The 25,000-nt window shown below is 43.0% G+C and overlaps 1 protein-coding gene across 1 annotated transcript in view; it reads left to right on the top strand.

Moving 5' to 3' along the window:
• Nucleotides 1-25,000, top strand: part of klhdc3 (kelch domain containing 3) — a 69,461-nt gene that overhangs the window by 37,078 nt on the left and 7,383 nt on the right. The window lies entirely within an intron of this gene.

A 25,000-nucleotide genomic window follows, 5' to 3' on the forward strand; every position in this document is an offset into this window, starting at 1 on the left:
GACATCATTCAACAGTCACACACATGACATCATTCATCAGTCACATACATGACATCATTCATCAGTCACACACATGACATCATTCATCAGTCACACACGTGACATCATTCATCAGTCACACACGTGACATCATTCATCAGTCACACACGTGACATCATTCATCAGTCACACACATGACATCATTCAACAGTCACACACGTGACATCATTCATCAGTCACACACGTGACATCATTCATCAGTCACACACATGACATCATTCATCAGTCACACACGTGACATCATTCATCAGTCACACACATGACATCATTCAACAGTCACACACGTGACATCATTCATCAGTCACACACGTGACATCATTCATCAGTCACACACATGACATCATTCATCAGTCACACACGTGACATCATTCATCAGTCACACACATGACATCATTCAACAGTCACACACGTGACATCATTCATCAGTCACACACGTGACATCATTCATCAGTCACACACATGACATCATTCATCAGTCACACACATGACATCATTCAACAGTCACACACGTGACATCATTCATCAGTCACACACGTGACATCATTCATCAGTCACACACGTGACATCATTCAACAGTCACACACGTGACATCATTCATCAGTCACACACATGACATCATTCATCAGTCACACACGTGACATCATTCATCAGTCACACACGTGACATCATTCATCAGTCACACACATGACATCATTCATCAGTCACACACATGACATCATTCAACAGTCACACACGTGACATCATTCATCAGTCACACACATGACATCATTCATCAGTCACACACATGACATCATTCATCAGTCACACACATGACATCATTCATCAGTCACACACATGACATCATTCATCAGTCACACACGTGACATCATTCATCAGTCACACACGTGACATCATTCAACAGTCACACACGTGACATCATTCATCAGTCACACACATGACATCATTCAACAGTCACACACATGACATCATTCAACAGTCACACACATGACATCATTCAACAGTCACACACATGACATCATTCATCAGTCACACACGTGACATCATTCATCAGTCACACACGTGACATCATTCATCAGTCACACACGTGACATCATTCAACAGTCACACACATGACATCATTCATCAGTCACACACATGACATCATTCAACAGTCACACACGTGACATCATTCAACAGTCACACACATGACATCATTCAACAGTCACACACATGACATCATTCAACAGTCACACACATGACATCATTCATCAGTCACACACGTGACATCATTCATCAGTCACACACGTGACATCATTCATCAGTCACACACGTGACATCATTCAACAGTCACACACATGACATCATTCATCAGTCACACACGTGACATCATTCAACAGTCACACACATGACATCATTCAACAGTCACACACATGACATCATTCATCAGTCACACACATGACATCATTCATCAGTCACACACGTGACATCATTCATCAGTCACACACGTGACATCATTCATCAGTCACACACATGACATCATTCAACAGTCACACACATGACATCATTCATCAGTCACACACATGACATCATTCATCAGTCACACACATGACATCATTCATCAGTCACACACGTGACATCATTCAACAGTCACACACATGACATCATTCATCAGTCACTCACATGACATCATTCAACAGTCACACACATGACATCATTCAACAGTCACACACATGACATCATTCAACAGTCACACACATGACATCATTCATCAGTCACACACGTGACATCATTCATCAGTCACACACATGACATCATTCAACAGTCACACACGTGACATCATTCAACAGTCACACACATGACATCATTCATCAGTCACACACATGACATCATTCAACAGTCACACACGTGACATCATTCAACAGTCACACACATGACATCATTCAACAGTCACACACATGACATCATTCAACAGTCACACACATGACATCATTCATCAGTCACACACGTGACATCATTCATCAGTCACACACGTGACATCATTCATCAGTCACACACGTGACATCATTCAACAGTCACACACATGACATCATTCATCAGTCACACACATGACATCATTCAACAGTCACACACATGACATCATTCAACAGTCACACACATGACATCATTCATCAGTCACACACATGACATCATTCATCAGTCACACACATGACATCATTCAACAGTCACACACGTGACATCATTCATCAGTCACACACATGACATCATTCATCAGTCACACACATGACATCATTCATCAGTCACACACATGACATCATTCATCAGTCACACACGTGACATCATTCATCAGTCACACACATGACATCATTCATCAGTCACACACGTGACATCATTCATCAGTCACACACGTGACATCATTCATCAGTCACACACGTGACATCATTCATCAGTCACACACGTGACATCATTCATCAGTCACACACGTGACATCATTCATCAGTCACACACGTGACATCATTCAACAGTCACACACGTGACATCATTCATCAGTCACACACGTGACATCATTCATCAGTCACACACGTGACATCATTCATCAGTCACACACATGACATCATTCATCAGTCACACACGTGACATCATTCATCAGTCACACACGTGACATCATTCATCAGTCACACACGTGACATCATTCATCAGTCACACACGTGACATCATTCAACAGTCACACACGTGACATCATTCATCAGTCACACACATGACATCATTCATCAGTCACACACATGACATCATTCAACAGTCACACACATGACATCATTCATCAGTCACACACATGACATCATTCATCAGTCACACACATGAGATCATTCAACAGTCACACACATGACATCATTCATCAGTCACACACGTGACATCATTCATCACGTGACATCATTCATCAGTCACACACATGACATCATTCATCAGTCACACACATGACATCATTCATCAGTCACACACGTTACATCATTCATCAGTCACACACGTGACATCATTCATCACGTGACATCATTCATCAGTCATACACGTGACATCATTCATCAGTCACACACATGACATCATTCATCAGTCACACACATGACATCATTCATCAGTCACACACATGACATCATTCATCAGTCACACACATGACATCATTCATCAGTCACACACACAACATCATTCATCAGTCACACACATGACATCATTCATCAGTCACACACATGACATCATTCATCAGTCACACACATGACATCATTCATCAGTCACACACATGACATCATTCATCAGTCACACACACGACATCATTCATCAGTCACACACACATGACATCATTCAAGTGCAGCACATCAATTTGAATGTAAGGAAGTAGAATTAAAAATGAATTGGAATTCAAAGAAATTCTAACGGCACATTTTAAAGTAGAAAAAGACTCTCAAGGCAAACTTTGAAACTCTGACAAGGTACGGTTGGAAAGTTTTGTAAAAAGTAGTGCTTGAAGGTTTATAGACAGACAGATCGAGAGAAATTAAAATTTACAGTTTTAAAATTAAATTTTTAAAGTTTAAAATTCCACCCATTTGTATTTAATTTATATACTTAAAAAGAAGTTTGCATCAGTGTGACAGAACACTTCATTTCCCAGAATGCATTATCTTTCTTAAATTACTTTGAATTACAATCCAGTAGGGCTGGGCAATAAATCGATTTTATCGATTAACTCAAATCTGTAGTTTACGCCGATTTTTTTTTTTAATGAAAATCAGTTTTCTCTTTAACAACCGCCGACGCTCCCCTCTGGGCTCCCGTAGATCCGACCGGGCTCAGCGCTTGCCCTGATAGAGATGCACAAACAACATGGCAAATGAGCAAGACCGCGGCAGCAGAAGCACAGCCGCCGAAAACATTTACAAGCTGAATCTGCAGGGCCGCCAACTCTCACGAGTTCACTGTGTCACACGCTCTCACGCCACACTTCCATTTTCTCACGCAGAGAAACATTCGCGAAGCAACGAGGACACGGACACCGACAGACAAGACAGAGCAGGTTACTATCGATATCCAACAGATTCTCAGCTCTCAGATTCTGTCAATTTTATTACAAAATTCAAACAATAAACACCGTTTTGGCGCTTGTAAATGTGACATGAAAGAACGCTGGCAGATCTCAGTTCAAGCGGCACGTGAACCGAACATCTGTTACTCTTTACTACCAACTTACCGAGATGTAATAAAATCGATCGATTAGTGTTTTTAAACCGCGGAAAGATGTCCATAAAACAGCTGGAGAACAACATGTCACGTAACGTTACATTTACCTCAGGATGGCTTTTAATGACTCATAGCACGCATGTTAGTTAGACGCATTATAAAATAAAAGACGCAATATAAAATAAAAAAACGCATTATATTTAATTTGAGTTAGTTTTAACCTTTAATAATACCAGCTGACAGGGCTCTCTGTATGTTTAGGCGTTAGGTGATTTTTTTTTTTTGGGGGGAGAACAATTAACACATTAACGTATCTACTGTACCTATTTATCCAAAGGAATTTATATTGAATCAAGATCAGAATCAAATCACAAGAATTGAATTGAAATTGTGAAATTTGTGTTAAGCCATAATAAAAACAGTAGCATACCAGTAAACTTAATAAAATTATGTTTAGTTACCAAATAATTTGACAATCACAATACACTTATTGTGATGCAAGTTTTTTTTTTTTTTACACATCCCCCCCAATCCCAATCCACCCATTTTATTTTATGTTATGTTACATTTCCACTGTTTTCACAGACAGGGCCTGTCCTCTTGTCTTTTCGGCTTGTTGTTTCCGCTTGCACTTTAATCCAGATCAAATCCCAGAAGGGAATATTAAAACAAAATAAAGTTAAAACTTGTTTTGAACAATTTCTTTGTCATCTGCAGAATGTATTTAAGTAGGGAGAGAAAAAAATCGTTTTAAATCGTAAATCAGATTTTTTGTGAAAAAATCTGGGATTTTTTTTAGGCTATATCGCCCAGCCCTACAATCCAGTTAACCTTCCTAAGTGTTGTGGCTAATTCACACTCTCACTCACTCATGAATGGAAGAGAGCCGATTCTCTACTGTCCTTATTGACATGTGGTGTGTGTGTGTGTGTGTGTGTGTGTGGGTGTGTGTGTGTGTGTGTGTGTGTGTATGTGTGTGAGAGAGTGTGTGTGTGTGTGTGTGTGAGAGAGAGAGAGAGAGAGAGAGAGTGTGCGTGTGTGTGTGTGTGTTTGTGTGTTTGTGTGTGTGAGAGAGTGTGAGAGTGTGTGTGTGTCTGTTTTAAGTGTGAAAGTGTGTGTGTGTGTGAGAGAGTGTGTGTGTGTGTTTGTGTGTGTGTGTGTGTGTGTGTGTGTGGTTTGTGTGTGTGAGAGAGAGAGAGAGTGTGTGTGTGTGTGTGTGTGTGTGTGTGTGTGTGTGTGTGTGTGTGCGCGGTCCAGACGTCGTACTGAAGCTCATCCTGTACAAGCGTTGTATTGAGGAAGCCGCCAGATTCCCTTTCATCCTGAGAGGGAGAGACTCCGGTCTGACGGCCTGATGCCGCTAGCAGAGTAATGATCCCGCTAGTGTAATGATGATCTGCTAACAGCGCTAGTGTAATGGTCTGGCTAACAGCGTTATCAGGCGCGTCCCGCTGGGTCCTGGTCCTGATCCGCAGTCGGGATTATCCCGGTGTGCTCCACAGCGGCTGATAGGGAAGATAGCGTCCTAATTAGACGCCCGCTCAGCCGGTGAAACGCATTGCATTGTGGGATCTGTCAGACAGCAGACGACTGCAGATTCAGTCACATGGGATTCACACACTCATGCAAGATGTGTTTAATGCATGTCAAGATAAGACAGACTGAGTTGTACAGCACTGAACACAACATGCATTGTTTCAGAACAGCTTTACAGAAAATCATGATGTTAATGTTTATAATGTCTCAATATCTTCATGCCTTATAGTTGCAGTTATCAGATTAGAGCTGATCATTGATATAGGCAAGTTTATTTTTATAGCACATTTCATACACTATGGTAATTCAAAGGTCTTTACATAGAAGAAATGAGAATAATTAAAACAGTTTAGAATACAAAAATAAAGTAAAATATAGCACAAACGGTCTGACGTACAGTGGCTCATCCAGTAAACACTCAGATAAACTGAAGTGTTGTGAGTCTGGATGTGACTGTGACTGTAGGAGCACATGATCTCCTCTGGAAGCTGGTCCAGTATAGCAGCTAAAGCTATCTCAACATGCTCACAGTAAAGCCTTGCTGTTTCCTGATGATCCTGATGATCCGAGTGCTCTGTGGGTTTATATTCAGTCAGCATATCTGCAGTGTACTGAGGTCCCGGCGAGTGCTGTTAATGCGAGTGCTGTTAATGCGAGATCTGTTAATGCGAGTGTTAATGCGAGTGCTGTTAATGCGAGATCTGTTAATGCGAGTGTTAATGCGAGTGCTGTTAATGCGAGTGCTGTTAATGCGAGTGTTAATGCGAGTGTTAATGCGAGTGCTGTTAATGCGAGTGCTGTTAATGCGAGTGCTGTTAATGTGAGATCTGTTAATGCGAGTGCTGTTAATGCGAGTGCTGTTAATGCGAGTGCTGTTAATGCGAGTGCTGTTAATGCGAGTGCTGTTAATGCAAGTGTTAATGCAAGTGCTGTTAATGCGAGTGCTGTTAATGTGAGATCTGTTAATGCGAGTGTTAATGCGAGTGCTGTTAATGCGAGTGCTGTTAATGCGAGTGTTAATGCGAGTGCTGTTAATGCGAGTGCTATTAATGCCAGTGCTGTTAATGCGAGTGTTAATGCGAGTGCTGTTAATGTGAGTGTTAATGCGAGTGTTAATGCGAGTGCTGTTAATGCGAGTGTTAATGCTAGTGTTAATGCGAGTGCTGTCAATGCGAGTGCTGTTAATGCGAGTGCTGTTAATGCGAGTGCTGTTAATGCGAGTGTTGTTAATGCGAGATCTGTTAATGCGAGTGCTGTTAATGCGAGTGCTGTTAATGCGAGTGTTAATGCGAGTGCTGTTAATGCGAGATCTGTTAATGCGAGTGCTGTTAATGCGAGTGCTGTTAATGCGAGATCTGTTAATGCGAGTGTTAATGCGAGTGCTGTTAATGCGAGTGCTGTTAATGCGAGATCTGTTAATGTGAGATCTGTTAATGTGAGTGTTAATGCGAGTGCTGTTAATGCGAGTGCTGTTAATGCGAGTGTTAATGCGAGTGCTGTTAATGCGAGTGCTGTTAATGCGAGTGCTGTTAATGCGAGTGCTGTAAATGCGAGTGCTGTTAATGCGAGTGTTAATGCGAGTACTGTTAATGCGAGTGTTAATGCGAGTGCTGTTAATGCGAGTGCTGTTAATGCGAGTGCTGTTAATGCGAGTGTTAATGCGAGTGCTGTTAATGCGAGTGTTAATGCGAGTGCTGTTAATGTGAGATCTGTTAATGTGAGTGCTGTTAATGCAAGTGTTAATGCGAGTGCTGTTAATGCGAGTGTTAATGCGAGTGTTAATGCGAGTGTTAAAGCGAGTGCTGTTAATGCGAGTGCTGTTAATGCGAGTGCTGTTAATGCGAGTGCTGTTAATGCGAGATCTGTTAATGCGAGTGCTGTTAATGCGAGTGCTGTTAATGCGAGTGCTGTTAATGCGAGTGCTGTTAATGCTAGTGCTGTTAATGCGAGATCTGTTAATGCGAGTGCTGTTAATGCGAGTGCTGTTAATGCGAGTGTTAATGCGAGTGCTGTTAATGCGAGATCTGTTAATGCGAGTGCTGTTAATGCGAGTGCTGTTAATGCGAGATCTGTTAATGCGAGTGTTAATGCGAGTGCTGTTAATGCGAGTGCTGTTAATGTGAGATCTGTTAATGCGAGTGTTAATGCGAGTGCTGTTAATGCGAGTGCTGTTAATGCGAGTGCTGTTAATGCGAGTGCTGTTAATGCGAGTGCTGTTAATGTGAGTGCTGTTAATGCGAGTGCTGTTAATGCGAGTGCTGTAAATGCGAGTGCTGTTAATGCGGGTGTTAATGCGAGTGCTGTTAATGCGAGATCTGTTAATGCGAGTGTTAATGCGAGTGCTGTTAATGTGAGATCTGTTAATGTGAGTGCTGTTAATGCGAGTGCTGTTAATGCGAGTGCTGTTGATGCGAGTGCTGTTAATGCGAGTGTTAATGCGAGTGCTGTTAATGCGAGTGCTGTTAATGCGAGTGTTAATGCGAGTGCTGTTAATGTGAGATCTGTTAATGTGAGTGCTGTTAATGAGAGTGCTGTTAATGCGAGTGTTAATGCGAGTGCTGTTAATGCGAGTGCTGTTAATGCGAGTGCTGTTAAAGCGAGTGCTGTTAATGCGAGTGCTGTTAATGCGAGTGCTGTTAAAGCGAGTGCTGTTAATGCGAGTGCTGTTAATGCGAGTGCTGTTAATGCGAGTGCTGTTAATGCGAGTGCTGTTATTGCGAGTGTTAATGCGAGTGCTGTTAATGCGAGTGCTGTTAATGCGAGTGCTGTTAAAGCGAGTGCTGTTAATGCGAGTGCTGTTAATGCGAGTGTTAATGCGAGTGCTGTTAATGCGAGTGCTGTTAATGCGAGTGCTGTTAATGCGAGTGCTGTTGATGCGAGTGCTGTTAATGCGAGTGTTAATGCGAGTGCTGTTAATGCGAGTGCTGTTAATGCGAGTGTTAATGCGAGTGCTGTTAATGTGAGATCTGTTAATGTGAGTGCTGTTAATGAGAGTGCTGTTAATGCGAGTGTTAATGCGAGTGCTGTTAATGCGAGTGCTGTTAATGCGAGTGCTGTTAAAGCGAGTGCTGTTAATGCGAGTGCTGTTAATGCGAGTGCTGTTAAAGCGAGTGCTGTTAATGCGAGTGCTGTTAATGTGAGATCTGTTAATGTGAGTGCTGTTAATGAGAGTGCTGTTAATGCGAGTGTTAATGCGAGTGCTGTTAATGCGAGTGCTGTTAATGCGAGTGCTGTTAAAGCGAGTGCTGTTAATGCGAGTGCTGTTAATGCGAGTGCTGTTAAAGCGAGTGCTGTTAATGCGAGTGCTGTTAATGCGAGTGCTGTTAATGCGAGTGCTGTTAATGCGAGTGCTGTTATTGCGAGTGCTGTTAATGCGAGTGCTGTTAATGCGAGTGCTGTTAATGCGAGTGCTGTTAATGAGAGCAATGTTACTTTAACGATGAACATCAGCTAGAATGAGTTCGGATCAAGAGTCGACAGGCCGATCATCATTACCTTTCTGTTCAATTCTATTGAGTCTTTGCTGCATTTTTTGCTGCATTCAGTTTTGTTGTATGAAGCTGTAAAGCACAGACGTCTTTAAACCCGACGGCCCGTGAGTGTGTGTATGTCTGCTCTTAAACTCTTGAAGTGCTCCAGTTAAGCAGGATTATCTGCCGTACGGAGACTAATGTTTGAGAGCAGAGTGAAACACTTTTGGCTCATTTATTTGTGTTTCCCTGTGGGATCAGAGCAGGATTTCCTCCCAGGAGTCATGATTTCCTGTGTGAGACGGCATTAGCAGATTAGCACACACACACACACACATGTAAAAAGTCACATGTAATGAGGGTTTCTGAAACTAAACTGAGCTGCTTCCATCTGTGTTTATGCACATTTGGGATCTTGCATGAATAATTGTGTTGAAACTGTGTTTTATTCCCAGTTTTCTGCACAACACTGGATGGAAACATCTACTTAGAAAATAGATGCTCATGTGAAATATTGCGCGGTGACTGTTTGAGAAAGGCTTGTAGAGTAAACGCTGACCTCTGACCTGACGCAGACTCATTCATCCACGCCTCTCAGGCGTTAGCCTGTAGCTGCTCTCGCGCGCGCTAGCAGCGTTTCATGTAGCCCACCACGAAATCACAGGAATTGTGCGTGTCCTCTGTTGCTGCTCAGTGTTTAGATGCAGATGAAGCGTGTGTGTGTGTGTGTGTGTGTGTGTGTGTGTGTGTGTGTGTGTGTGTGTGTGTGTGTGTGTGTGTGTTTGTGTGTGAGCTCAGTGGCATGTGGGAGGATGAGTGATGATGCGTCTGCTTGCTTGTTTTTAAAACTAAGAGCCTGATGTTGTGTGTGTTTCAGAGCGTCACTGTTCCTGCTGCACTCACTGATTTACACACACAAACACGCACGCACACACACACACACACACACACACACACACACACACACACACACACACACACACACACACTTTCTCACACACACTCACCCTCACACACACACACACACACTCACTCACTCTCTCTCACACACACTCACTCTCACACACACACCCTCACTCTCACACACACTCACCCACTCACTCTCTCTCACAAACACACAAGCACACACACACACTCACTCACTCTCACACACACACACACACTCACTCTCTCACACACACACACACACACACACACACACACACACACACACACACACACACACACACACACACACACACACACACACTCACTCACTCCCTCACTCTCACACACACACACACACACACACTCTCACACACACACGCACACTCACTCACTCACTCTCTCACACACACACACACACACTCTCTCACACACACACACACACGCTCTCTCACACACACAAACACACACACACGTTATTGGTGTCTATCTTTAGGAAAGAAACGCTTAGCGCGCATCTTGAATCAGCGCAGACACTCTCACATACACACACTCACTCACTCTCTCACACACACACACATACTCAGCGCGCATCATGAATCACGCAGACACTCTCCAGTCTCAGGAAGCGTTCGTCAGGTTTATAGCGTGCTGACACTGAGCAGACGATATTCCTGAGGCTTTATGATATTTACTTAAACAGAAGGAATTTGTTGAGCGTAAATTTAGGGTTGCAGTGAAGCTCAATAAAGCTGTGAGCTGTGTGTTCAGTGGCGTGGAGGTGTGTGTGTGTGTGTGTGTGTGTGTGTGTGTGTGTGTGTGTGTGTGTGTGTGTGTGTGTGTGTGTGTGTGTGAGGAAGCAGCAGCATCGGCACCCGGACGTGTGATGGCCATCGTCAGGCGCTGGTTCTCGCACTGCTGCTGCGTAACGACACACAGACACACACACACACACACACACACACACACACACACACACACGTCAGGAGGAGAGAGAGATGATAAGATCATCTAGAGCTGCTCATGCTGGACGTTCTCCAGGTGCATGCTGGGATGTGTGTGAGGAGACTCTGCACTGTCCAATACAACTCACACACACACACTGAAATCCTCTGATATTCACCTTCAGTCATGAGCTGTGAGTGTGTGAGTGTGTGTTAGTAGCCACTTACAGCAGAATAAACAGGCCTGCTGTGCCGAAGAGAGGCGTGAAATTCAGACACATCTCTGATTTATGAGCTTCAAAACCCCCGAATCACCTGACGTAACACAACACACACACACACACACACACACTGCCCAAGCTTTTTAAGCACTAAAATCATTTAATGACTCTGTCTAATAATCACACCACAGCAGTAATTACAAACCATCTTAAAATTCTCTCATCATTTACTCGCCTTCTTTCTTATATTTGATATTTGATATTTTGAGAATATTTCAGTGTTTTTTTTGTCAGTGTTGTTCAATGTTGTTTAGTTAACGTTCTTCAAATATGACGGCGAGTAAATGATGATTCACTCAGAAATTACTCTTTTAATTGTTCCAGATTTCAAGCATACAATGCATCCGGAAAGTATTCACAGCGTTTCACTTTTTCCACAGTTTGTTATGTTAAAGCCTTATTCCAAAATGGATTAAATTCATTATTTTCCTCAAAATTCCACAAACAAAACCCTATACTGACAACGTGAAAGAAGTTTGTTTAAAATCTTTGCAAATTTATTAAAACCAAAAAACCTAAAAAATCACAGTACTCAGTATTCACACGCAAAACTCAAGTTGAGCCTGTTTCCTCTGATCCTCCTCGATGTTTCTACAGCTGGGTCAGAGCTGGGTTAGAGCTGGGTTAGTGCTGGGTCAGAGCTGGGTCAGAGCTGGGTTAGAGCTGGGTTAGAGCTGGGTTAGAGCTGGGTCAGAGCTGGGTTAGAGCTGGGTTAGAGCTGGGTTAGTAGTGATGGGACGAGACCACCTATGCCGAGTCCGAATCGAGACCGAGTCTTTGAGGAAGCAAGTCCCAGTCGAGATTTTGTCTCGACATGTCAGTTTTGATATTCATGATTTAATATCAGCCCAGTGTGGGATGCGTGTGCTGATGATGCGTGTGCTGATGATGCGTGTGCTGATGATGCGTGTGCTGATGATGCGTGTGCTGATGATGCGTTTGCTGATGATGCGTGTGCTGATGATGCGTGTGCTGATGATGCGTGTGCTGATGATGCGTGTGCTGATGATGCGTGTGCTGATGATCTGTGTGCTGATGATGCGTGTGCTGATGATGCGTTTGCTGATGATGCGTGTGCTGATGATGCGTGTGCTGATGATGCGTTTGCTGATGATGCGTTTGCTGATGATGCGTGTGCGTGTGCTGATGATGCGTGTGCTGATGATGCGTGTGCTGATGATGCGTGTGCTGATGATGCGTGTGCTGATGATGCATGTGCTGATGATGCGTGTGCTGATGATGCGTGTGCTGATGATGCGTTTGCTGATGATGCGTGTGCTGATGATGCGTGTGCTGATGATGCGTTTGCTGATGATGCGTTTGCGTGTGCTGATGATGCGTGTGCTGATGATGCGTGTGCTGATGATGCGTGTGCTGATGATGCGTTTGCTGATGATGCGTTTGCTGATGATGCGTGTGCGTGTGCTGATGATGCGTGTGCTGATGATGCGTGTGCTGATGATGCGTGTGCTGATGATGCGTGTGCTGATGATGAGTGTGCTGATGATGCGTTTGCTGATGATGCGTGTGCTGATGATGCGTGTGCTGATGATGCGTGTGCTGATGATGCGTTTGCTGATGATGCGTGTGCTGATGATGCGTGTGCTGATGATGCGTGTGCTGATGATGCGTGTGCTGATGATGCGTTTGCTGATGATGCGTGTGCTGATGTTACGTTTGCTGATGATGCGTGTGCTGATGATGCGTGTGCTGATGATGCGTGTGCGTGTGCTGATGATGCGTGTGCTGATGATGCGTGTGCTGATGATGCGTGTGCTGATGATGCGTGTGCGTGTGCTGATGATGCGTGTGCTGATGATGCGTGTGCTGATGATGCGTGTGCGTGTGCTGATGATGCGTGTGCTGATGATGCGTGTGCTGATGATGCGTGTGCTGATGATGCGTGTGCGTGTGCTGATGATGCGTGTGCTGATGATGCTTGTGCTGATGATGCGTGTGCTGATGATGCGTGTGCTGATGATGCGTGTGCTGATGATGCGTGTGCTGATGATGCGAGTGCTGATGATGCGTGTGCTGATGATGCGTGTGCTGATGTCATGGTTGAGGATGATCCTGTGCTGCTAGTCCACAGATCTGGGAAAGGCACCGGATGCACAGATTGGCATGCTGGGATACGCGTCGGACGGCAGCTTGCGAGTCTGTGATGAACCGCCTCTGCTCTGTTTGTTTGTTTTGGTTGGTTGAGTGTGTTTGGGGATTTATTCCAGTGTCTTCATGGGTTTCTCTCTTGGACAGTGTCCTGACGGTTTTAATATCCTGACGTGATGTCACTTCCTCTGTGTGATGAGTTAAGCCGAATCAGCTGATCTTCATCCTCACGTGTGTGTGTCTCTTATGCTAACGTGACCTTTGCTGATGAATGCTAGTATCGATGCTGTTATAATGCCGCCGAGTTTGAGTGTGTGTGTGAGAGAGAGATGGAGAGTGTGTGTGTGAGAGTGTGTGACAGAAGGGCCTGTATTGTGTGACAGAATGTTCAGCCAATGAGGATGAAAGCACTGAATCATGGGAGTTTTTTTAAGTGAGAATCAGTTCTTCTGACGTCACTCATCAATGCAGGAGTTTTGAAGCCTCTCCCTGTGATTGGTGCCTCAGAGCTCTGCTCGTCTCTGATTGGCTGATTTCTTCTTAGCTGCTGCCTCTCAGCGACAGCTGTGACGTTCAACAGGAAGTAAATCCTACAGTGAAAATGTTTTAAATTGAAGTTTGAATCACCTCCTTGATTTATCTTTCAGAGGTGATTTATTTAATGTAACGGAACCGCTAGTTCAGTGCTAGTCCACTCGTTCCTAACCTTCAGCGGGTGAACGTCTGTGTTCCTGATGTTCTGAGGGATTGTGGGATATCTTCTGTTAGTCGAGAGCGTCACCCAGTCCTCCAACAGAAGCCAGTCGCCCGAACATCCGGTGTTCCCGTGTTTACAGCAGAGATAATGTGTTTCTGATAATGTGCGTTTCCACACGGACTCAGATCTGATCCGGTCTAAATATAAACCCAGACGTCAGCGTCTCTCTGAGCCTCCAGATCCAGACTGTGGACGACCTTTACACACTTTTATTACCCAGAGGTCTTTGGTTTGGTTCGTGTTTCTATTGGCTGTTTAAAGGGACACACGACGCGCCGCTAAAGAACTAGCGCTGATGAGAGCCGCTGTGTCAGAACACACGAGAGAACTAACGACTGTCAGCTAGCATGTGTGTTCTGCGCCTGCGTGTGTGTGTGTGTGAATGAGATGACTGTATTTCTGCGGATATATTCGTCTATTTTCGTCACTCAGAAACCGACACTGCCGGCTCCAGAATTCTGTATTCATGAATTTTTAAGGCCAGACAAGTAATTTGTTGAGGTCAATTTGTAAAGAAAGACTTCACACGCCTGCGCACATATATATTATTGTATATTATATATATATATTTATATATTCAAATGCGCATATCTATAGACTAAACATGTAATACGCATGTGCACGCCGTCAGCGTTCTCACAGATTCACGTTTTTCAAAAAATTTCTAAACTTTCTCCTTGGATCCTGTTTCAGAGTTTGTGTTCTCGAGCAAACACTGTTGTTGTAGAAATGAACGGCCAGAACACATTAAAAGTTTCTGTTTTCTGTTAGAGCGATGTGTGTTAGCGGCCGCTAAGTTAATAACTAATGATCTCTGCGACGGAAGTGAATCAATCAAAACTAACTTTATCTGGACAATAACTTTATTCTAGATCTGCTGTAAAGCCTGAACAATCTCTGTTACTGTAATCTCCTGTTATCACTGTAAAGCTGCTGTGAAACACATATTGTTAAAGCGCTGTATAAATGAAGGAGACTCGGTTCTGGCGGCGGAACCGTAGCAGGAACACCGCGACTGAGACTAGAAGAACCAGCTGAGCTTTCTGCTGGGTCACTCTTGTGACATCACTTCCTGTTTTTGAGTTAGATGTGTCTGGTCTGTTGTGTTCATATCCCAGTCGAACCGCTCCAGAGTCTGTTGAATTCTGGGAATGTGTGTGTCAGCCCACTTGATGGCATCGCTCACACACTCATTCGCATGAACCGCACTAACAGAGTGATAATGTGTAAACACACCTTTACTGATGTTCACGATCAACAAACAACTCTGTGTCAGCGAGGACCATGATGCATCTCTGTGTGTGTATGTGTGTGCAGATAAGACTCTCCACAGGAAGTAATAGTACACTACGAGTTCCTGAACGTCTGTGTGTGTGTGTGTGAGAGAGAGAGTGTGTGTGTGTGAGTGAGATCCTGCTGTGAAGGAAGTTTTGTAGTTTGTGTGCAGAAACAGTGTCTCTCTCGGACGGGGGTTTCATTTCTTCATTAGTGACCTTTTAAGAAGGTGACGCTCGGGCTAATGAGGTGACTGTAGGCAGAGAAGCTTTAGAAGATTCCAGCCGACATTCCCAGTGGTGTTACGACCAACAGCGAGTGTGTTTTCATAGGGGGGAGTGTGTGTGAGTGTAGGGGGAGGAACCTCCTCAATGATACTCGGCTGATCATGTAACACAAATGAGTCGTCAAACACCAGGAAACCTCATAAACTCACAAAACACTTCAACACCGTCATCATCTGTGTGTGTGTGTGTGTGTGTGTGTGTGTGTGTGTGTGTGTGTGTGTGTGTGTGTGTGTGAGCCGCTATCAGCCTTTATCATCCGCTGCTGTCGACTGTGATCATTCACTCATTTCTGCTACTGAACTGCTCTTATTTATCTTTGTGTTGCTGCTGTGATTGAATGTTTTGATATTAATATCTCAATAGCTTTTATGTAATGCGAGTAATGCAAAGTCTCATACATTTCCACTCAGAAATTGGTAGTAAATAATAATTAAAAAGCCCAGGAAGAAAAACTGGAAATCTTATCTGAGATGTAGGCCTATGTCTTGTTTTTTTTTCTTGTTTTGAGCATTTCTGTTAATCTATGACGTTGTTGCCTGCTGTTCCTTGGTCTGTCTGTCTGGTTTTCTTTCCTTTTCTTGTCAAAAAACTACAAAATAAAGTTAAAAAAGAAAGCCCATGAAGTAACGCGTTGAATTAAATGTGAAAGACTGAAATAGTGTTTTCTTGTGAAACATGCTCCAATGAACTTTGTTTTATGTGCAACTTTGAAACATGACGTTTTTACAGAACTTCATAAATCTGAGATCTGCGCTGTTCATCTAACACCAGTGAACTTCTGTTAATGCTTCAGAAAGACTTTCATAACTGAACTTTGATTGATTTCTGCCTTTGAGACGCTTTATGAAGGATTTTTACATCGAGGGCCAGATTTACACCGGGAACTGGGAACACCTGGAAGTGGGAACACCGGGAACTGGGAACACCTGGAACTGGGAAAACCGGGAACTGGGAACATTGGTAACTGGGAACACCCGGAACTGGGAACATTGGGAACTGGGAACCGTCGCTTTCAGAATTAGGCTTACGCCGTATTTCTAATCACTCAAGGTCACCATACATACAGAAGTAGCAACAATAACAATATAAAAATAAAAAATAACAGTAATCAAGTCATCCTTATTTATATAGCGCTTTTTACAATACAGATTGTTTTAAAGCAGTTTTACAGAGGAGATAGGAAAATAATGTTGTAATAATGTTTTTAAATATAAAATGAATGTCCCCAACTAAGCAAGCCAAAAGCTAATGGCAACAAAGGCGAAGAAAGCGACAGTGAAGGAACCAAAACTCCATCAGTGACAGAATGGAGAAAAAAACCTTCGGAGAACCCAGACTCAGTCTCAGTTCTCCTCTGGCCAACGAACGAACAGTGTATGATTATGATTCAGGCATCATAATAGGTCAGAGGTCAGGTTGGATCAGAACTTTCACAATATTTATCCAGTTCATCTGGTTGGGGGTCGGAGTCATCACGCCGGTATGGAGACGAGTTTGTTGAGGTGTCCATGAGGCCTTCACAGTGATGATGACGCTGGCACTTCAGGGATGCGTTGTCGTTGTGTACAGGCGCAGGTCCTTCATCAGATCCGGATACGGCCTGGATCCGGCGGACTGCGGTAAACCTCGGGATAAACAGAGAGACTAATATTAGTGTAGACGCCATCCTTCTTATGATGTAACGAGTACATCAGGATTTAAGGGAAGTGTTCCCGGTTCCGGCTGATCTAAACTATGCAGCCTAACAGTGAATTATAGAAGTCTATAGAGTGTTATGTGAATGCTAAGCCAAAGAGATGTGTTTTTAGTTTAGATTTGAACTGACAGACTGTGTCTGCTTCCCGGACAATGTTAGGAAGATTGTTCCAAAGTTTTGGTGCTAAATAGGAAAAGGATCTACCGCCAGCAGTCGATTTAGATATTCTAGGTCAGCGGTTCCCAAAGTTTTTTTCATGCGCCCCCCCTTCTATGTCCCAACCGGGTTGGCGCACCCCCAATCCCCACTTAAAAAAAAAAACGCAACAAAGCTTTGTTTTATCGCCATATAAACTCATGTTTAATCATCTGCAAATAACCAGAACACGCATGACAATAACAATATCAATAAAGTTTCAATATAATGCAAGAAAGCTACGCACAAGCTTGCACTTTTAAGAGGACGAGTGACAGACACGGCTCAGTAACAGAAAGCACGGTTATTTACAGCCGCGTAAAAGAAACATTGCAGCAGGCTAGGCCTATTAAATGACCATGGAGCTAGCATCATCATCATCATAACACAACGGTTATGGAAATTAGAACGACAGTACATTGAATTAAATTGCAATGAAGTTACAAACGATCCACAACATTAAAGAGAATAGGCTCCGAAATAGATAAAATAAATAAAAACGAGGATCAATCTGAAACTTTTCAAGTGCGACAATAAAATTAGCTTACACACACGATCCACAACATAATAAAGTAACAAAGAGCATAGGCTCAAACAATAAATTAAAAGAGGATAAAAGAGGACCCATCTGGAACTTTTTAAGTGCAAAAGTCGCTCAGCCTGCAGAGAGAGAGAGAGAGAGAGAGGGAGAGAGAGAGAGGGAGAGAGAGAGAGAGAGAGTCAAGTCAAGTCACCTTTATTTATAGGTGGGGAGGGAGGAGGGAGGGAGGGAGACGGTTTAGGAGGATGTGTTAGTATTCCCAGTAGGCCTATATGTGTAGCAATAATATCAAATACTTACCCATATTAATGCGACGGGTGGGCTCGCATCTTGGCACAAAGCTCTCCGAAGTTTGACACAATGGAAGACAGTTTAAGCCTCAATTCCTTCTCAACAGCATCCAGTCTTTGCCGATGTTTAGTTTTAACTGCTGCCATAGCAGAGAAACCAGCCTCGAAGAGATAAGTTATGGCGAAGGGCATCAAAACTCTCAAGGCTTGCTTTGCCAAGACAGTGTATGATGTCAGTGACTCGGTCCAAAAATCCTCAAGTGGCTTTCGTTTGAACTGTAACTGCAGTGCTCCATCAGATGACAGCTCGATCAGCTGCTCCTGCTCGTGAAATGACAGCTGTGGGACAGGCAGGGAAACTTCAAATGGATTGCGAATCCAAGCGCGAGATGTGTCCATAGGTGGGAAGTGTTTCCGTAGCTGCTCGGCGAGTTGGTTGAGGTGTTCAATTATGAGACTTTTTACATGCTCACCCAGGTCCATGTCATTTTCCCCCAAGAACTCGTGAAGCGTAGGCAAAAACAGGTGTGTGTTCCCACTCACACAACTCGCCCAGAACCGTAGCTTATTTATCATGGCCTCAATCCTGTCTTGTGTGTTGAACACAGTTACACTGACTCTGCAGACTTAGATTGAGTTAATTCAGAGCTGAGATGATGTCCGCTAGATAGGCAAGCCTTTTCAGAAAGTCTTCGTCATGCATACTGGAGGCCAAATGAAACGGATTCTCCTCAAAAAGCTGCTGCAATTCGTGCCGGAGTTCAAAGAGCCTTGTCAGCACTTTGCCGCGAGACAGCCAACGCACCTCTGTGTGCAACAGCAGTGATTTGTGTTCGCTGCCCATCTCATTACATAACAGTGTGAATATTTGTGAATTTAGCGATGAGTTTTAATGAAGTTCACCAGTTTGACTGCGTCGTTCAGCACTGCAAGTAGATCAGCTGGCATGTTTTTGGCTGCGAGGGCCTCTCTGTGAATACTGCAGTGTGACCAGCTGATGGATGGGCAGACTCTCCTAATATGAGCTATAAGCCCCGTGTGTTTCCACGTCATTGATTTTGCCCCGTCTGTGCAGTTTCCCACACAGCGCTCCCAGTCGATCCCATTGGTCCTCATATAAACGTCAATTAAATTGAAGATTTCCTGTCCTGTTGTTCGGGTAGCAAGGGGGCGACAGAACAAAAAATCTTCTTGTACCGTTCCTTCAAAAAGGTTACGGACATACAGAAGAAGATTGGCCAGATTTGCAACATCTGTAGACTCGTCTACTTGCAGAGAGTAAAACTCTTTTTTTCTTCACACGGCTGACTAGTGTAGCCAGGATGTCTTCAGACATGGCATCAATGCGGCGCGACAGTGTTATTGGTCACAGGAATCATGTCCAACTTTTTTGCCTCTTTCTCTCCAATCATACACTCCACCATCTCTTTGGCCGCTGGCAAACACACGTCTTCGGCAATTGTGTGCGGCAGCCCCTTTCTCCCTACTCTGTAAATGAGCAGATATGAAGCCCGTAATGCGTCTTTCGTAGACCCAACGCATGAATGAAACTGCATTTTTTTTGGCTTTTCTGCAACTCCTCCAACTTTGCTTTAAAAAATATAAGGGGCTTTTGACTTAAATTGCCATGTTTCGTGTGCAGGGGACGACGGAGATAAGACGGCTTCAGACAGCTGTTTGCTAAAACTTCACTGCACAACATGCACTGAGGAGTCTCTCCAGAAAAACGCGATTATGTGATCGCATGATTTAGTGCATAATCAGCCAAAGTATGCATATCTATGCAGGGGCTGCATTTTTTCAAATACGCCGCACTTTCGTCGCATAAATTGCAGATTTCCGCGCAAAATAGGCTGGGCTTGCATGATTTCATAATCCCCTCATTCTCGTTGCAAAAAAGTCACATATATCTTAGCAGAAATTTGAAAAATGTTGCGTTTGCTTCACACACGAGCAGCCGTTTCCCCTGTTGTCATGGGAACGTTATAAAGTGATGTAATTACGTGACGTGAACATCATCAAAAAGCTGTAAAACAGGAGCACACTTTATTTTTTATATTTTATTTATAAATTTTTACCGAAGTTGTTGCATATTCCTTTTGTAAAGCTACAGAACTTGTTTGACTCATCAATGTTTTGTAAGTTTGATGTTTTTATTTAAGTCTGAAATAAGTTCCGGCAGTTTTTGCAAGTTCCCGCAATTTTTGCAAGTTCCCGCGACCTTTGCATGTTCTCATAATTTTCTTTGCATAAAATTGCATAAATATCCCGCATATTCCATCGCATTTTTTAAGAAAACGGGCCGCATAATCAAGGATTTTTGCCCTATCAACTATCACAAAACAACTTTTTCTGGAAGGACTGACTGAGGCTTCGGGCAATCTGTATCGCCGATCCAAGTGAAGCCCAGACCCAGATAATTGTCATCATATTTCCTTCTTTTTTTCCCTGTGTGGTGTTCACCCTCATCACCTCTTTTTTGCCATCTCCTTCCCTCCTCTTCCGTTTCCTCTGGCGCATCTTCGGACTCCCGCTCATTTTCTTTCTCTATTCTCTCCGTCTCTGTTGCTTCCAAATCCTCACTCTCTCTTGGTCCCTCTCCTCCTTCGTGACTAACAACTTTATCATAAGACGTCCCACTTGACAGTTTCCCTGATTTCAGCCAGTTAAGCATATTTATAATATATATAGTATTAGTATAGAATGAATGGATGAAATGAGTTGGTGCGCATATAGCGGCTGAATGGTATAAAAGACAGCAGCTGTCTTCTACGTTTCTATCAAAAACTAATAAATTATAGGTTTTTTTTAAATTTCAAAATTTCAAATAAAAGCAATTACAAGGAAAATGTTTACTGTTCATGTTTTTTTATTTTATTGTATGGAAAAATTCCACTTAAAAACAAGACCGCCATTACATTTTTCCTCTTGCGCACCCCCTGCTGGCAGCTCGCGTACCACACTTTGGGAATCCCTGTTCTAGGTATTATCAACTGGCCAGAATTTTGAGATCGCAATAGACGTGAAGGACTATAATGCGTTAAGAGCTCGCTCAAGTACTGCGGAGCTAAACCATTTAGTGCTTTGTAAGTAATCAGCAATATTTAAAAATGTATACGATGTTTAATAGGAACTCAATGCAGTGTTGACAGAACCGGGCTAATATGGTCGTACTTCCTGGTTCTGGTAAGAACTCTAGCGGCTGCGTTTTGAACTAGCTGTAGTTTGTTTATTAAGCGTGCAGGGCATCTACCCAGTAGAGCATTACAATAATCTAGCCTTGATGTCATGAACGCATGAACTAGTTGTTCCGCATTTGTCAATGAGAGCATATGACGTAATTTAGATATAATTTTAAGATGGAAAAATGCGGTTTTACAGACACTAGACACGTGACTTTCAAATGAAAGATTGGTATCAAAGAGCACACATACACACACACACACACACACACACAAACACACACACTCTCACACACACACACACACACACACACACACACACACACACACACACACACACACACACACACACACACACAAACCCACACACACACACAGGTTCCTAACCGACGACGAGGACTTGACAGAGCAGCATCAAGTGTTAGACAGTATTCTAGGTTATTACGTGAAGAAGTTTTTTGTTCAATAATTAGAATCTCTGTTTTTTTAGAATTAAGTAGTAGGAAATTACTAGTCATCCAGTTTTTATATCAGCTATGCATTCGTTAATTTTGTGGTAAATAACAGTAAATAACAATGGCAATAGAATAAACGATAAATAAGAGCATCTGACAGGGAAACTGCTTTAAATGCTTATGCAGAAATAACTATCCTGTTGTTTCCTTACTCGTTTCCCACTGAGTGACAGTGGATCTCTCTCTCTCTCTCCCTCTCTCTCTGTGCTGTGTGTGTGTGTGTGTGTGTGATGCCGGGGTTCATAGGGCAGGTTTCATTAACTCTGAGCGGAGCGTGGGCCGCTGAAGGTAAATAAACAGGAGCGTGTGTACGCTAATGTAACGTGGCTCTGATAAAGGCCTGGCTCAATCCGGGCCGTGACCTCCCGGTGGGTCGGGGGAAGATTATGAGATGATGATGAGATCCACAGCTGGTGTGTGTGTGTGAGAGAGAGAGAGAGAGAGTGTGTGTGTGTGTGTGTGTGTGTGTGTGTGTGTGTGTGTGTGTGTGTGTGTGTGTGTGTGTGTGTGTGTGTGTGTGTGACTGATCCCTCTAAACCAGAGCCGAGGACCTGGACAGGTGACGGATCCGGGTCTCGGTTCTGGACGGGTCACCGTGAGGATGATGATGATTTAGTGTTCAGTGCAGGTGTGTGTGCAGGAAGCAGTGTGTGTGTGTATGTGAGATACTACAGTGTTTCCTGTGGGTCTGTGTGTGTTTGTTCTGATAACTCTCACAGCTTCCTCTCTCAGAGACGCTGTAACGGGAAGAGAGAACGGCTGTGTGTTTCTACTTGTTAAAGATCTGGGTGGGAAACTGAAAGGGTTAAAGGGATAGTTGATTTACACATCCTAGGTGTATCTGACATTCTTCTTTCAGACCAATACATTCAGAGTTATATTAAAAAATGTCCTGGATCTTCCAAGCTTTATAATGGAGTCCATAAAAGTGCATATATCATCATAAAAGTGCATCTATTCATCATAAAAGTGCATCTATCAATCATAAAAGTGCATCTATCTATCATAAAAGTGCATCTATCATAAAAGTGCATCTATCTATCATAAAAGTGCATCCATCCGTCACAAAAGTGCATCTATCCATCATAAAAGTGCCTCCATCCATCATAAAAGTGCATCTATCTATCATAAAAGTGCATCCATCCATCACAAAAGTGCATCTATCCATCATAAAAGTGCATCTATCCATCATAAAAGTGCCTCCATCCATCATAAAAGTGCATCTATCCATCATAAAAGTGCATCTATCCATCATAAAAGTGCATCTATCCATCAAAAAAGTGCATCTATCCATCAGAAAAGTGCCTCCATCCATCATAAAAGTGCATCTATCCATCATAAAAGTGCATCCATCCATCATAAAAGTGCATCTATCCATCATAAAAGTGCATCCATCCATCATAAAAGTGCACCCATCCATCATAAAAGTGCACCCATCCATCTTAAAAGTGCCTCCATCCATCATAAAAGTGCATCTGTCCATCATAAAAGTGCATCCATCCATCATAAAAGTGCACCCATCCATCTTAAAAGTGCCTCCATCCATCATAAAAGTGCATCTATCCATCATAAAAGTGCATCTATCCATCATAAAAGTGCACCCATCCATCATAAAAGTGCACCCATCCATCTTAAAAGTGCCTCCATCCATCATAAAAGTGCATCTGTCCATCATAAAAGTGCATCCATCCATCATAAAAGTGCACCCATCCATCATAAAAGTGCATCCGTCCATCATAAAAGTGCATCCATCCATCATAAAAGTGCACCCATCCATCATAAAAGTGCATCCGTCCATCATAAAAGTGCATCCATCCATCATAAAAGTGCACCCATCCATCATAAAAGTGCATCCGTCCATCATAAAAGTGCATCCATCCATCATAAAAGTGCATCTGTCCATCATAAAAGTGCATCCATCCATCATAAAAGTGCCTCCATCCATCATAAAAGTGCATCCGTCCATCATAAAAGTGCATCCATCCATCATAAAAGTGCACCCATCCATCTTAAAAGTGCCTCCATCCATCATAAAAGTGCATCTATCCATCATAAAAGTGCATCCGTCCATCATAAAAGTGCATCTATTCATCATAAAAGTGCATCTCTCCATCATAAAAGTGCATCCATCCATCATAAAAGTGCATCTATCCATCATAAAAGTGCATCCGTCCATCATAAAAGTGCCTCCATCCATCATAAAAGTGCATCTATCCATCATAAAAGTGCATCCGTCCATCATAAAAGTGCATCTATCCATCATAAAAGTGCATCCATCCATCATAAAAGTGCACCCATCCATCTTAAAAGTGCCTCCATCCATCATAAAAGTGCATCTATCCATCATAAAAGTGCATCCGTCCATCATAAAAGTGCATCCATCCATCATAAAAGTGCATCCATCCATCATAAAAGTGCATCCATCCATCATAAAAGTGCATCTATCCATCACAAAAGTGCATCCGTCCATCATAAAAGTGCATCTGTCCATCATAAAAGTGCATCCATCCATCCATCATAAAAGTGCATCCATCCATCATAAAAGTGCATCTGTCCATCATAAAAGTGCATCTATCCATCATAAAAGTGCATCCATCCATCATAAAAGTGCATCCATCCATCATAAAAGTGCATCTGTCCATCATAAAAGTGCATCTATCCATCATAAAAGTGCATCCATCCATCATAAAAGTGCATCTATCCATCATAATTGTGCATCTATCCATCATAAAAGTGCCTCCATCCATCATAAA

Source organism: Siphateles boraxobius, unplaced genomic scaffold, assembly GCF_051911475.1.
Source record: "Siphateles boraxobius isolate OS27281-9 unplaced genomic scaffold, OSU_SipBor_1 249, whole genome shotgun sequence".
Classification (NCBI taxonomy): Eukaryota; Metazoa; Chordata; class Actinopteri; order Cypriniformes; family Leuciscidae; genus Siphateles; species Siphateles boraxobius.